This window comes from Engystomops pustulosus, chromosome 5 (assembly GCF_040894005.1).
Source record: "Engystomops pustulosus chromosome 5, aEngPut4.maternal, whole genome shotgun sequence".
Classification (NCBI taxonomy): Eukaryota; Metazoa; Chordata; class Amphibia; order Anura; family Leptodactylidae; genus Engystomops; species Engystomops pustulosus.
This window is the reverse complement of record NC_092415.1, coordinates 29,434,251-29,450,757: the sequence shown is the minus strand read 5'-3', so window position 1 is coordinate 29,450,757 and position 16,507 is coordinate 29,434,251. Positions and strand designations below refer to the sequence as shown.

The 16,507-nt window shown below is 45.3% G+C and overlaps 1 protein-coding gene and 1 long non-coding RNA gene across 5 annotated transcripts in view; one reads left to right on the top strand and one right to left on the bottom strand.

Annotated features, from left to right (window-relative positions):
- Nucleotides 1–16,507, bottom strand: part of RNF19A (ring finger protein 19A, RBR E3 ubiquitin protein ligase) — a 53,869-nt gene that overhangs the window by 23,741 nt on the left and 13,621 nt on the right. Inside the window, exon 1 of one of the 4 annotated variants that reach the window (XM_072151490.1) lies at nucleotides 6,601–6,622. The exons of the other annotated variants lie outside the window; for them this stretch is intronic. The gene's annotated coding sequence lies outside the window, so the exon portion shown is untranslated. Of the gene's footprint in view, nucleotides 1–6,600; nucleotides 6,623–16,507 lie in introns of those variants that run through there. 4 annotated transcript variants of the gene reach the window in all.
- Nucleotides 6,543–9,435, top strand: LOC140132566 (uncharacterized). Its single transcript, XR_011855675.1, has 2 exons — nucleotides 6,543–6,717; nucleotides 9,176–9,435. It is a non-coding gene; the product is annotated as an uncharacterized lncRNA (long non-coding RNA).

The following is a 16,507-nucleotide window of genomic DNA, read 5'->3' as shown; positions in this document are numbered from 1 at the left end:
CACTTCCCCTGTAACCCAAACGTCTATTTATGTCACGAGGCATCGCGCTGTCCCCCCCGGAGCTTCCTAATATAACCTTTGTACAGCAATTCACCGCACGGCCTAATGTTTTTCCAAGATGTCGCCCATCTTTATTTTGTACTGTAAATGGGATTTATGTGGGAATCCTATTAGATTATGAGAGGATAAATGCAGACACTATCGGTTCTTGTGGCCATTTAAAGGGGTTGTGCCAAATATTTACATGGTCTCTTATTCACAGCACAGGGGATATCAAGCTGATCAGTGAGGGTCCAAGTGCTGGCACCTCCATCGATCAGCAATCCCAGCAATCTGGGCAGTGGGGTTCTGTTTTTGCTGATGGGTGGATCGGCAGGTTGATTGTGCGTCGTACTACTCCATTTAATAGTAATAGGAGTGTCAGAAATTGCTGAACACAGCGCTAAGGTGTTGCTGGCACTCACTCACAGGGAGGACACTTATCAGGGCTTGTATGCCAGTTTTCTCCTGATGTATCCAACTGCACCAGAGGGGTGGGGACTTCATATTCCATCACAGTGGCACAAGATAAATGTCCCCCACTGTCTATGTCGGAGATAGCCGAGCGCTGTGCTCATAACTAGTGAGCGGACACAGAACAGAGAACAGGAATCCAAATTTCCAGATTGATCTTGGAGTCCCATCTCATGACAAGCCTGCTGCTCCTGAGATCCAGTCAGCTTGTTCTCCCCTTGCTACAACCCCTTTAAGGGAATCTGTCAGCATACAAAATACACAGACTACATACACGTATTGCCCCTGTAGAGATGCGTGATCATAGCTCTGTGTATGTTGTTACTACTAAAAGGATGGCCAAAAAAACAATTCTGCATTCAACGACTAAACTTTTCCAAGTGCACTGGGAAAATGTCCTCACACTTCTGTGCTCTTAGCTCTCTGTACAGCTCAACCTGTCTGCGGAGAGTACAAAGAGTGTAAAAGCTTGCTGACCGTTCCAAACAAATCAGAGGAGAGAGGCTGTGAAGAAATAGAGAGATAAGAGCGCAGCGGTGTACAGACAACCCCTTAGACAATACTTAACTAAGAATCCATTTTCCACAGTCCTGCTGCTACTAACACCACACATAAAGCTCTCCAGGGCTGCTACGCAAGACCACCTGTATTTTAGCAAGCACAGTCCTGCTGTCAGATTCCCTTTCATCTGTCATTTAGCAATCAAATGTAGCAGCAAATTGTGTCTACACCTAGAGGCAGGAGGAGGAGTGCGGAGCAGCCTCGCTCTTCTGTGTATTGTATGACGGGTCCCAGTAGAGAAGCTTCTAGGAAATCACATCTATAAGTGGTGTATTGTGCTCCTGTCCTGGTAATACACGGGGTGAGGGGTAGTATGGCACATAGACAACCCTCGACCCCCGATGATCCCGCATACTTATCCACTGGTGTGGTCCAGAAACATGGGAGTGACACGGATACCGGGACTGACCCTGTCATTTCCTATGGGAGCAGTTTTGGCATCGGTTTACAGTGGCAGATGTCAAAAACATGCTGTACTTTTGCTACCCCCCATTTCATTTGCAGACTGGTGCACAAAGTGCATAACATACAATCAAATGCAGATAAGGGTTGAGAAGGGGTCAAACACAGAGACCCCGGTGTTATCTGTCCCGCCTCCCCATGGAGCACTTTCCCTCAGCTTTCCTCTTCCGTTCTTCTTGTGTGTTTGTATGCAGCTCTGAAGGCGGCAGGCGTGACCCCATCATTGCGTCTGCCGGATTCAGACCTGCGTACAGACGCCGCACAGAAGAGGAGAACACAACAGCTTCTGGGAAACGGGGACAGGAAATTTTGATTTTGAATAGTGGGGAAGTATATGTAGCCCCATTTTTTTATAAGGACAGGGCATTATAAGAATGGGCTACAAGAAAAGAGGGCACAATAAGGAGGGGGTTAGCCATTAACTACTGGCTGCTGACTCTTGTGTACTGTAGGACACTGCGACTACTGATTAAAAGAGGGGACTGTGACTTGTGGCTACTATGGGGGGGGGCAATGTGACCATTGGCTACTGCAGACACTGACTTCTGTACTGTATGACTGTTACTATTGAATAAAAGAGGGGACTGTGACTTGTGGCTACTATGGGGGGGGGGCAATGTGACCATTGGCTACTGCAGACACTGACTTGTGTACTGTATGACTGCTACTATTGAATAAAAGAGGGGACTGTGACTTGTGGCTACTATGGGGGGGGGGGCAATGTGACCATTGGCTACTGCAGACACTGACTTGTGTACTGTATGACTGTGACTATTGAATAAAAGAGGGGACTGTGACTTGGATACTATGGGGTGGGGCAATGTGACTATTTGGTACTATGGTGGGGGGATGCAATGTGACCATTGGCTACTGCAGACACTGACTTGTGTACTGTAGGACTAAGTGACTATTGACTAAAGAGGGGACTGTGACTTGGATACTATGTGGGGGTAACAGACTATTGGCTACTGGGGGGGGCATTGTGACTATTGTGGCTACTGAAGGGGCACATATTGGTCATGCTGATGTCTCAGGTTACTTAACAATATGTCAGCTTTGTGGTTGATGACTGTGATAGTGTAAAAACGTAGTTACTATATGATACATTTACACAGCAAAGAAATGACATTTGGCCCTTTTGAGGCCGATGTGGTCCCCATGTAAAATTAGTTTGACGCTCCTGATACTGGGGTTCAACGCAAGAATGGTTAGGCTAGAGAATGTATATCTAGATACAATCAGAAAGCCGGACATCGATAGGAAATGCTGGAGTCAAAATAAGGCCAATGTGCGGGCAATATCAGTGATATATGTAATAAATTGACTCGGATGAGACAGGACCACATCAGGACACAGGTATCTTCATTTTGTGTTTCCAGCTCCTCTTCTCACCGGGCTAAGATCCTGGCGCTACAGTATATCCCCGGGTGCACACACGTCTCTGTGACAACTGCTACCTGCTATAAATAACGCCTGGTTACCATGACAGCCGGTGATAATAGATCGCCAGAAGTCAAGACGCTGCACACCTAAGTACATAATGCTTCCCAGACTCCCCGCTGCGGAGCCACTCGATAACATCCTCTAAGTGACACATTAGTAACGTTATCACCGCTGCGGATGAACGTACAGAGAATCGCGGGCCCATTACGGAGCATTTGCGGCAGGGGTGGCTGAGGACGATGGGATTTGTAGTTGCACAATTGTGATCGGTGGGGAGCCTGCGGCAGGGTTTATGTTCCTGGTAACTACACAGGAACGCGGAACAGCTGTTTAGGAATATGTTACCATAACAATGCTCATCAGGCAGGAGCACGGACGCCTATTATTTCCCACTAATGAGATTTCAGTGTGCACCGCCAGGGCACAGCATTGAATGTGAAAAATCCTCAGCAGACGCCGGCGCAAAAAGCTTTTTTTCTCCTTTTTCTTGTAATCCTTGTAATTACCAGGAGAGAAAGTCATTGAGTGATCACACTGCCAGCAGCGACAGCCGGAGCAGCCACGGAATAATGTACGGACAGAGGGGGAAGCCTAATCACGAATGTTAAGGAAGATTGTCTGTCTGGAAAGTGAAAAGGTAAAAAGAGGGGGGGGGAGTTTAGATATAAGTCAATGACCTTTAGGAAGCTCAAAGTATCTGTATACTAGCCAATAGTCACAGCGCCTCCCCCCACACTAGCCAATAGTCACAGCGCCTCCCCCCACACTAGCCAATAGTCACAGCGCCTCCCCCCACACTAGCCAATAGTCACAGCGCCTCCCCCCACACTAGCCAATAGTCACAGCGCCTCCCCCCACACTAGCCAATAGTCACAGCGCCTCCCCCCACACTAGCCAATAGTCACAGCGCCTCCCCCCACACTAGCCAATAGTCACATCTCCTCCCTCCACACTAGCCAATAGTCACAGCGCCTCCCCCCACACTAGCCAATAGTCACAGCGGCCCAACACAGTAGCCAACAGTCACAGCGCTCCATACACAGACCCCAGTGATCTGCAGAACGGGGACCATCAGCGATCGCCTTGCTATCCCCTATCCTTTGGACCCTGGATACAAAACAGATCTTGCATAGTCTTGCAGGTTAAGGAGAATAGATTTGAATACCTTCTCCAAGAAGCACAGTACCATATCCAATGCTAGTAAGCATGAATAAATACCCCCTTACAAAATATTAGAGACACAGTTGATACTTAGAATACCTAGCTGTATAAGGGGGATTCCTCCTCTCCTGTGAACACTGAATAGGCTTGGTGTCCTCCGCAGCCACCATAGGATTTCCCAATTGTGTGAGGACATCCCAATGGTGAAATGTATGTTCAGGGAGCGGTGGTCCATTCATAGGACTAGTAACCAGACACCACTCAGCTAATCATATGGTTAACATGTAATACTAGCCGCAATCGGGTCCACAGTATGTAGTCTGTGCCGTTTAGATGATTTATATGGGACACCAACACTACACCCGAGCCATAATATACATGAGAGACTAAAGTTCCAGTAATGACTTGGGAGTCCCAGCGTAATTTACATGTCTAAAATATCAATACTGAATATAAATGGTTTAAAAAAGGGAATCAATATCTAGTAATGTAGGTACAACATCTGAGACCATCTAACAACCAGCAAAATAGACTGCCCTTTACAGTCTGGGACCTCCAGCACTGGCTCATCCTGTGCGCCATGGATTCCCTAGGGGTGTCTGGGTAAGTTTACAGAGCGAATGAGTGCTCGAAGTCCTTAGTAGTATAGGACAGTCACCGCTTTCTCGCCCCCTGCCAGGCATTGAGCGATATTCTGTGTGTAAGTGAAGGAGCCCTGACAACCCTTGTGCTGTGACTTGTTTATAGACATCCTGTATGTGGAACATTACATTATCCCTGCCAGATCCCATCATCACTTCCAGTTATTGTTCAGGAACAGATCGGGACAGACATCTAAACAACCACATACCTGGCCGCAAAACATCGCTCCTCCGCAACCCCCCCCCCCCCATCCTTGGATACACAGACACAAAAACACTCCGAAAAATGGTGTATCAATCCAAGAAAGTTTAAAGAAAACAAAAAAAAAAATATTGCACACATTTTCGAAAAAGCCAGGCAACTTTTTCCCATTCTTTCAGGTCGCATTCATGCGCCGCGTTTAGAAACAGAGGACCGAAACGCTCGCGTTTGCAAACAAGCAACAGGTGTTTGAACAGGTGTTAGAATGCAGTGTGTGAATGCGGCCATACTTCAAAGCTTTCAAGGATATATAAGACGGGGTGGGGTTTCCATCGGACTGTAGGACTTTCTGATGATTGGCTACTAAGCTGTAGTCTATTGGCACCAAGGACCGTTCTACAGGGTTGTACCTGTACCTGGACTGTTATACAGTATATAGGGGAAATGGTCCGACTGCTGGAACCCTTGCCTATCACGAAAATGGGGTGCTACAGCATGTCAGACACTCCCAGAGATACCCTAGCGCTATTTCAAGCAATATCCAGCAGGGTGGCTTGGTGGTTAGCATTACAGCCTTGCAGCGCTGAGGACCTGGGTTAACATCCAAGGGTCCACGGGTCAACATCTGCAAAGAGTTTGTATGTTCTCTCTGTGTTTGCGTGGCTTTCCTCCAGGCCCTCCGGTTTCCTCCCACACCCCAAAACATACTGGTAGGTTGATTAGATTGTGAGCTCCATGGGGGCAGGGACTGATTTGGCAAAGATCTGTGCAGCGCTGCATAATCTGTGTGCAATATAAGTAAAGGAATTATTATATCTAAAGTATTGAAAGAAGAAGAACATCCCTGTTCTTGGCGTTTGGTGGAGGTTATGGCAATCACCAAACAGATCGTTATCCCTTATTCTATGGTTGCGCATTCACCAACTGCTCTATTCATCTCTATGTTGCTGATGAAGATTGCAGAGCACGGCGCTTGGCTATCTCCGTCAGACCCATAGAGATGAATAGAACAGGTGTGCATGCACAACCGGCTGCTCTGGGCATCTTGAGCGCAACAGGGATACAATGCACCACTATTCCCATGATCCATGGGGGTCCCATCGCTGAGATCCCCACTGATCAGCAAGTTAGTCCTTCTACACCGGACAGGGCCTAACTCAATATGACTGCAGAACCCCTTTAAGTGTGCCCTAAAAACTATGAGCACCTCATGCAACTTTGTTTCTAAGCGTTTAAACCTAATTTCGGGAGTCACATACATCTTTGTCGCCTCTGCCTTGCCCCGAATTCCAAAGTTTAATTTGGAACAGAAGGCTTTAAAAAAAAAAACCCTGAATAAAGCAGCGGACGGGAGAGCGCGTATTAATAAATCCAGTTCTGCTTAAAATATTTCCTGCCGGTTGCCTAGAGACGTAAACATCAGCGACTTGAAATAGAAAATATTCACAAGACGTTTGTATAAGGTAGAGGGGGACGAGCCGGAGGAATGGACGGAGCAGACTGCAGCCACTTGTGCACCAGGCAGATGGATTCTTCTCATAGCACTGTGATATCACAGAGAGATTCTCACAAACCAAGAGGAAATACAAGACTACAAGAAGTGTACACAGTACTCACTATACAGGAAGAGCGGGGATGACACCTGACCCAGAGAATGCGGCAGGGCAAGGGTCATATGACATCACAATAAAAGAACTGGACAACCACTTCCAGCAAATAAGTGATACTGTCTGTGTAAGTAAATGTTACAATTTAAAGGACAATTTAAATAAAATATATACTTTTAGTATCAATGCATAACATTTTCAGAGATCTCTGCATGTTGTCATTGAACAGAAAGCTTCATTGTTTACTCGCTGATAAAAAAAAAAAAACAGTCCCTGGTCATGTGATGTCACACAGGTGCACGGCTCGTTATATCCCTGGTCATGTGATGTCACACAGGCGCACGGCTCGTTATATCCCTGGTCAGGTGAGGTCACACAGGCGCACGGCTCGTTATATCCCTGGTCAGGTGATGTCACACAGGCGCACGGCTCGTTATATCCCTGGTCAGGTGATGTCACACAGGCGCACGGCTCGTTATACCCCTGGTCAGGTGATGTCACACAGGCGCACGGCTCGTTATATCCCTGGTCAGGTGATGTCACACAGGCGCACGGCTCGTTATACCCCTGGTCATGTGATAGATAACACCTGTAAAACATAGATGTGTGTAAAAACAGACTTCAGGATGATATGCAGGTATTTAAGGGACCACAATGTCTTCCAAAAGCAATGACGGTGTCACAAAAAGGGCCTTTAATAGACAAAACCTACCTACTTTATGAGCAGAAATTAGAACGCAATGCAAGGATAATACTTACCTATGTATGGACTTGCAAATCAACATGGAAGTGCAATGGAGGCGGACCTGGTTTGCCTATAAAAAGCCATGACTAGAGTCCATTGCCCACAAGCCAATTGGGTCTTAAAATACTTGCGCTGTGTATTTGTGGGATTTCACAGGCCGAGCCTCGAGTCCCTAAGCTGAGCTAATTATGTGGGTTCAGATCAAGGATTGGAGCTTCTGTCCGGGTAAGTTTCTTGTGGGCACTGAGCTTGAGTCGGTCATGGATGATGGATGATGCCAAAAGAACCACAGCAGCACCCGCTCCAGTCTGTCAGTGCCAGTACGCCCGATCAGGCTCCACCCCTGGTGCACGTAAAGGATGATTTGCATAACTTTATTATCTATGAATACTATTAAAAGGTCCCTACACTGAAATAAAATGATTGGTTTTAGACGCAATACTGAAGAGTCTCTAAAAGACCATAAGGAACAGATGTCCATATTGTCAGCTCCGCCACATCTCGGAGAGGTCTCCCTCTATTACACATAATGCACTTTGATCCTATAAACCATAAACAGAGACTACAACTTCGCCATTTCTTCCAATTGGAGGACTTGGGATACATTCACACTGTACATTTGCCACAGTTGTCCATTCGCTCATCAGGCTGGTATACATTTCTATACAGTATGGGAAACATAAGCTACTATATGGATACACATTGGCATCTGTTGGAGGCACATACCGGTAATAAGATAAGATAAGGAAGAACGAGGCATTAATCAAACTTCTGTGAAAACAAGTTCACAGACAATAGGGATGATTGACTAAGTGCAGTGATTGACTCAGCTTGGCGCCTTCTTGTCATGTGACCAGGGTGAAGTCATCTAAGGTCCTTTACCCAATAACATTTTCAAAATGTGCCCCATGTAAGTATCTGATCACATGTAATCACAGCAGCCTCCATGGACTTCTACTCCTCCCCATCCTCCAGGCAGGCATGCTGTGATTTCATGTGATCAGATACATACATGGTGTACGTGGTGCGGGAGCTACAGCTGCTCCAAGCACCAGTAGCATGTGTCCATCCCTTCTACCAGCTTAGAACTCCAATGCTGAGCTTCTATGCACGTCCGCTCTACATAGACCATCCAGGCAGGGCACATGTGCATAGCGGTGCGGCTTCGGCTCCTGCATGACCATTGCCTCTAGAGAAAATTTGATTATTACAAGGTTCTTCTAGATTAAAAAGTTTAAACGAAAAAAAAAAAAAGGATGGGGCATGGGCAACATATAGTAATCTACCATCAGATCTACCTAATTAGGTGACGTAAACGCAATGCAGTTGGGCAAGACTGATACTTGACCGAGTTAAAATTTCCCTCGGAATTTAAAAAAAAAAAAAAGGGGGGGGGGGGCTTCTCCGTTGACCGACAATACAACTCCCAGTCCTACTAAAAGACCTGGAAACGATCAATGAAATGACAGCTCGCACCCCCTGCGTTGCAGACCCTCCTCAGAGTCAATGGAGACGGGAACTAATGAGAACAATCTATCAATGTGAACTCCGGTGAAGAGATTGAGCCGGCTCCCTGGAGGAGACTCGCTTCCCTTTAATTATTAACTTGGATGTGGAAAACCGGGAACAATAGCGCCTGCCCTCCCAGCACATCGCGTCTGTACTTTATGAGACGCCTCGGCTGTAAACACTGTGGGCTCTCACTCGCCTTATTAGGCCATGACGTGTGGGAGGATAGTTCATCATTCGGGCACAGGGCGACGTACCTAACCATCAATAAAAATGGGTCTTGTGAGTAATCCTAGGATGAAATAATATCCGTCTGAATTTTTCATTACAGGGAAAGCCGCCATCATACCCATTCATGTATAGTGCAAGGGGTCATACAGCACCAGTCACCGGCAAGAGAATCAATGTTCTTCTATGGAAGCCCCGTGATGGCGTATCCTGGGAAATCATCCGTATACGTGCAGGCTCAGGCACTCGCAGCTTACTGTACACATCTAACGCCCATTATAAATCCTCTGATTTAGGCTTACAGCTTGTAAACAGAGGCACCACTGCACTAGTATAAAGTACAACACGCTTGAAGCAATGGAAGCCATTAGTCTGGGTTCTCCTAATTTGGTTTTTGGGATCCTCTTTACTGAGAAATGGTGATAAAACGCTGAGATTTCACAGCAATCTGGGACAAGACTGGTAAAGGTTACAGCGCTAAATTGCCACCACAATTCCCAGAGGTCAGGCTGCCATTGATGACTTATCCCATGTATAGGCTTTCTAATACTGGAGGACCCCTATATAGTGCCAAGATGCTGCTGTAGGTTCAGCCCAGTTCAGCAAGAAGCAGTCATTGGAAGATATTGTCCATAGAAATCAGTGTAGTTAGACCTTTGTGTATGCTGCTAGTAGTGAGCCTTTACGCTTGAAGAGCTCTCTGCACTGTGCTGCTACGTAGCCCCTCCCCTCTGCTATGAGAAGGAGCTTTATCAGGACCTTGGTTGGATATATAGAGCAATCACTCAGAGGGGAATGGCTGGAGAGCAGGAAGGCAAAAGCTCTTCAGGCTGAAAGACCAGCCCAGAGCACTAACACCCTTCTTTTAGCTAAAAAGTGTTAATCTCAGATCCCCATAAATCATCTTTATAACCTTGCATACAGCCAAATCTTGAAAGTGTTGAATGGGCATGGCCTCCTCGGGCTGAATCCTGCAACAACTTTTCAGCATTCAGCGTGTGACCAGGCTGACATCATCTCAGTTCCTTTTAGCCCCCTAACATTAGCCAACTGTACCCCATGCATGTATCTGATCACATGAAGTCACAGCACACCTCAATGGAGGTTGGGGATGAGTAGAGGTTGCAGGATTCAGCCCAAGGAGGCCACAGCCCCTGAACACTGTCTGTATTTGGCTGATGCAGGGCATGGTTATAAAGATGATTCATGTGGATGTAAGGGAAACAACTTTTAGCTAAAAGAAGGGTGTCAGTTAGTTAATAGAGCTCTATGGGAACCTGCCACTAGCTATATTCGTGAAAATATGGTGACAGGTTCCCTTTAAATCTGCAGCTGCTGTATAATGCTATCAGAGTATGAATGCCCCAATGTAGAAAGAGTGCTCCTAATCAGATTTAGTTACTACCACGAATACTGTAAAGGACTAAGACTAAAGCCTGTTGCCAGAGATCACTATAAGCTGCACAGCCTATGGCACTGCCAGGTAAGTAGGTGCCACATTCACAGGTAAAAGACTTAAAATATAGTGCAGATCTTACACCATAAATGTGAAGGCTTTGAGCAATTTTCTATTTTCAGTATTTACCAAAGTTTGGATTGTGACCTAGGAGCTAGATGTTTCGCCCCTGACCACACAAGGCCTCGGATAAACCCCAATTATCCAGCAAGCGTGAAGGCTGGAAATCTATGGGTAACGTCAATGGTAAAAAACAAAAAACACTGCTTAGCAATACCTATGAAGGCACGCAGTGACACCTTGGCGGGGAGGTGGTAGGAACTTTCCAGAGAAGGGTTTGGTGCGGCTCCAAGCATTCCGATCTATTGAGAAATGGAAGGGAGAAATGAAACCCGATAGAACTGTGAGAAAACCAGGAGAATTTCAGGACATTCAGGGGAATCTCAAACCAAAGCTCCATCTGCCAGTTAGTGGCTGGGGTAACTTACTGTACAATGCTGGGATCACAAATAGAAACCCAACATAAAACCATCACAAGGGAAATCTCCATGTGATCCGTAGATCCGCATTATCCCGGAACCGTCGCCTCTCCTGATACTTGTGTGTTCTGTCAATAATTGCGTCCCAAGGACAACAATAATTCTGGAACAACTCTTCCTAAAACTCTACCTTGTGCTTTCCCTCTGTTATTCCTCCAAGAAAATGTACAAAATACGCTGAACAACTGGGGGGCCGTGGACGTGTCCTATAGCACCGCAGTTGGAATGTCATGGATTTCTTTTCATTCCAAAAGAAGAATATTGCTTTCTCTGTAAAGTTTTAGTCTGCTTGTATACAGCGCTGGGGAACATGTTGGCGCTATACGAATAAACATTTCTTCTTATCCTCACACCCGCTCGGCTTCCTGTCACTTTCAAGCACAAATTCCATGGAAACAAATTGCAGCGCTCTCTATCATCTTATACCCGGCTCTATACTTTTCTCTTATATAAATATCACTTACCAGACTACAAAATCAGTGTCTGTGCACTACAACATCTCCTTCGATTTTGTTGCAAAAGCAATAGAAAAACTGAAATTTTGACAAATATGAGGGACACAAACTCATCCAAATAGACCCATTGGGAGGAATTGATCATATGCCGGGTGCTCCGCGCATCCGGATGTATCTGGTATAATTCAATGCCCATTCTGCAGAATTTCCCTATAAGTCCTGAACAGACTACGAAAAGTTTCATGTGTTCTAGTTCAGGCTGGTCAAAGCAGCCAAGACACGGGTGAAGGTGACATGCCAGTTCAGTTCAGCTGAGCCAGGTTCAGGTCGGTAAATGTGACCCATACAAAGACAGACATACAAGTTTTCACCTGTAAAATTTGTCTGCAGAGTTCGGCTGTTGATGGAAAGTGTTAAGATATCCTAAATTATTTGGGGGTAAAAATTATTATTTTATTAAATATATTTACAAATACATTACTGTTTTCCGCTAAAAAACAGCACCACCTCTGTCCCTGGGTTGCATATGGTACTGCAACTAAGCTCCTTTAAATGAAACCTACCACCAGGATGAAAGATTGTAAACCAAGCGCACTTACATTTGCCCCCTCCAGCAGGATCCTTCTTTTAGCCTCTTATGCCCTTTTATAAAACCGGCTTTAAAAGTTATGCAAATGAGCCTGAGGGGCACCGTTTGGAAGCCTTTGTAAGTAAAATCAAGAGCATAAGATCAGATCCTGCCAGAGTGGGCGCACACCAGTATGTCAGTGTGCTTGGTTTACAATCCTCCATCCTGGTGATAGATTTCCTTTAATGTGAATAGGACGAAGTGTCAACTCCCCACACGACCTGTGCACTGGAATGGCATTGTTTCTAGAGGGAGGTCGTCACGATTCTCTTAACCTAGACAACCGCTTTAAAGAGAATCTGTCAGCAATTTTGATCCTGCAAGGTTGCAGACGGTGTTGGGTAACAAGCCTGGAGATCTGTGCAACCAACCCTTCCTTTGTGGGTGTAGTAAGTAGCAGCAGGACTGCGGAAAAGGGCTTTATATTCCAGGTTTGTAGCTGGACTTACAGCACTCTGCTGCACTGCTGTTAGAGATCTCTTCACTGAATACATCTATGGGCCGCCCCCTGAGTAACTGCTGTTGAGGGGCTACAGAGGAGAGTTATCACACTCCAGTGAACCGATTTCAGCTATAATCTTTTTATCTTCCAGGTCCTGCTGCCAATACCAAACACTGGCTGCAGATTTGGATGGTCAAAATTGCAGACAGATTCCCCTTAAACCCAACTTTAAGAAATTAATGGCTGACAATCTAGGCATAAATGGGGTGAATGGAGCCCTATGGGTAACATGATGTGAGTGGGCCTCACATATGAATAGATCTTCTCCATTTACTTCAGAGACCAAATTCACACGGGCGTCCCATGATGAGTAACCACCATCTCTAAATAAGTGACCTGGGACAAATGTCACAAGTTGTCTTCTGGGAATAGGAACATATTTCACATTCAGTAATGGATTCCTCTAGAATAAAATCCAGTGCAACATTAAACAGTGGGGGTTTTTTTAAAAGCAAAGCACATAATCAGAAGTTTTCCTTTGTGGCCGATACAGTCTAAAAAAGAAAACACGATGGCTTTGTGGTTGAGCAGAGGAGGGAAAAAGTCTCACATCTCGGGCGGTGGATACAGAGTCCTGCCCAAGTGTATTCCTGCTCAGTAACCACAGACAAAAACTGCTCAAAGACAACAATCTACAAGAAACCGTAATGGTCCGGACACATCAAAACTACACAAGTGCTAACACATGAAGAATTGAGCCAAATTATTTTTATTACACAGTCTATTACATAAGGTAATAAGCAATATTCACCCTGACCACTAGGGAATCGTAAAAATAAAGAAAACACCATCATTACATCACTACTGACAATAGATAATGTCAGTAGATAATGGGATAATATCTCCCACTCCCTGTACAATGACCTCTATATAGATAACACTGACCCATCATTACATCACTACTGACAATAGATGATGTCACAGCTTATCTCCTCCCCCTCCCTGTACAATGTCCTCTATATAGATAACACTGACCCATCATTACATCACTACTGACAATAGATGATGTCACACCTTATCTCCTCCCCCTCCCTGTACAATTACCTCTATATAGATAACACTGACCCATCATTATATCACTACTGACAATAGATGAGGTCACAGCTTATCTCCTCCCCCTCCCTGTACAATGACCTCTATATAGATAACACTGACCCATCATTACATCACTACTGACAATAGATGATGTCACAGCTTATCTCCTCCTCCTCCCTGTACAATGACCTCTATATAGATAACACTGACCCATCATTACATCACTACTGACAATAGATGAGGTCACAGCTTATCTCCTCCCCCTCCCTGTACAATGACCTCTATATAGATAACACTGACCCATCATTACATCACTACTGACAATAGATGATGTCACAGCTTATCCATCATTAGATAACACTGACCCATCATTACATCACTACTGACAATAGATGATGTCACAGCTTATCCCCCCCTCCCTGTACAATGACCTCTATATAGATATCACTGACCCATCATTACATCACTACTGACAATAGATGATGTCACAGCTTATCTCCTCCCCCTCCCTGTACAATGACCTCTATATAGATATCACTGACCCATCATTACATCACTACTGACAATAGATGATGTCACAGCTTATCTCCTCCCCCTCCCTGTACAATGACCTCTATATAGATAACACTGACCCATCATTACATCACTACTGACAATAGATGATGTCACAGCTTATCTCCTCCCCTCCCTGTACAATGACCTCTATATAGATAACACTGACCCATCATTACATCACTACTGACAATAGATGATGTCACAGCTTCTCCTCCTCCCTGTACAATGACCTCTATATAGATAACGCTGACCCATCATTACATCACTACTGACAATAGATGATGTCACAGCTTATCTCCTCCCCCTCCCTGTACAATGACCTCTATATAGATATCACTGACCCATCATTACATCACTACTGACAATAGATGATGTCACAGCTTATCTCCTCCTCCTCCATGTACAATGACCTCTATATAGATAACACTGACCCATCATTACATCACTACTGACAATAGATGATGTCACAGCTTATCTCCTTCCCCTCCCTGTACAATGTCCTCTATATAGATAACACTGACCCATCATTACATCACTACTGACAATAGATGATGTCACAGCTTATCTCCTCCCCCTCCCTGTACAATGACCTCTATATATATATAACACTGACCCATCATTACATCACTACTGACAATAGATGATGTCACAGCTTATCTCCTCCCCCTCCATGTACAATGTCCTCTATATAGATAACACTGATCCATCATTACATCACTACTAACAATAGATGATGTCACAGCTTATCTCCTCCCCCTCCCTATACAATGACCTCTATATAGATAACACTGACCCATCATTACATCACTACTGACAATAGATGATGTCACAGCTTATCTCCTCCCCCTCCCTGTATAATGACCTCTATATAGATAACACTGACCCATCAGTACATCACTACTGACAATAGATGATGTCACAGCTTATCTCCTCCCCCTCCCTGTACAATGACCTCTATATAGATAACACTGACCCATCATTACATCACTACTGACAATAGATGATGTCACAGCTTATCTCCTCCCCCTCCCTGTACAATGACCTCTATATAGATATCCTGTAATGATGGATCAATCTTATCTGTGAATGTTAAAAATATACTAAAAGTAAGTAAGTATCTCGCACTCTTGTTAAAAGACATTCAGCCAGGGCAATAAAAAGTTATATTACTGTTAGCTGATGGGCAGTGGTTTCATTCCCATAAAACCCCTATAACGTGCGCCAATAATGAGGCAAAAGTTCATGGCATCTCTCCAACAAGGCCAACAATCCAGGGGAAAACCGTGATTAACGCGATTCATACAAAAGTATAGAAAGAGCGCAGTCCATCCCCCACCCGTCTCATACCCTGAACACTATACGGTGACATCAGGCTCAGGCCACAGCTGGAATGTACAATGCGGATCGGGGGGGGGGGGGGGGAGGTTTATATGGACGACTTTCAAACATTCTTGTAAAAGCGACGTTATAGATCCAGTTTCCAAGAAAAGGAAACTGATAGTTTCACTATGATAAGCGTCTGCCACACCCGCAGAGATAAAACAGAGCGCGCGGCCATGACTGAGGGGGGAAAGCAGCTGACTGCAGAGCATTACTCCAGCTATGAGTCATGCCAGGACAACACGGGGGCCGCCGTCTGCGGAGAACTGCTCCACCTCATTGCCAGGCCTGCAAAATCTCCTGGATATATCACACTACCTCTCAGTGTAGGGCGGCCCTGGAGTCAGGCATCACAGGACTTTATCCAAAATTCATGAGACTATTCACAGACTGCAAGTAATCCTAGTGACACCATGACGCTGGAGTCACATGGGACCATCAGAGGAAACTATGCTGAACATTGTTAGACGACAGCTCACCCCTGGTCCACTCGGCGTTGGTCTTTTTAGAAGCCGTTCACAAAATATGGCCCCCAGAAATGTATCACCTCAATAGACAAACCTCTGTGCAGAGGTGAACCCTAGTATATACGTATCATGTGGCTGTGCTATGGAAATGTCAGAAACACGAGTTACAAATATCCCCTTAAAGACGAGTCGACAAATTGCACCTCAACGGGGAGGAACTTCTACCGTATGCGCTACGTTTAGACTTGAGGTGTCAACGACCATGAACCTGCTACAGAAGGAGTTTCAGGCCATAGTAGTCGCTACGGTCAATGGGACCTCACCACTGGATCTGCCCTTGACAGGAACAGCTGTGGCTCAATGTGACTACCAGAGGAGGAGAGTATCATCACCTCTATTATTTTCATAACCCCTCCCG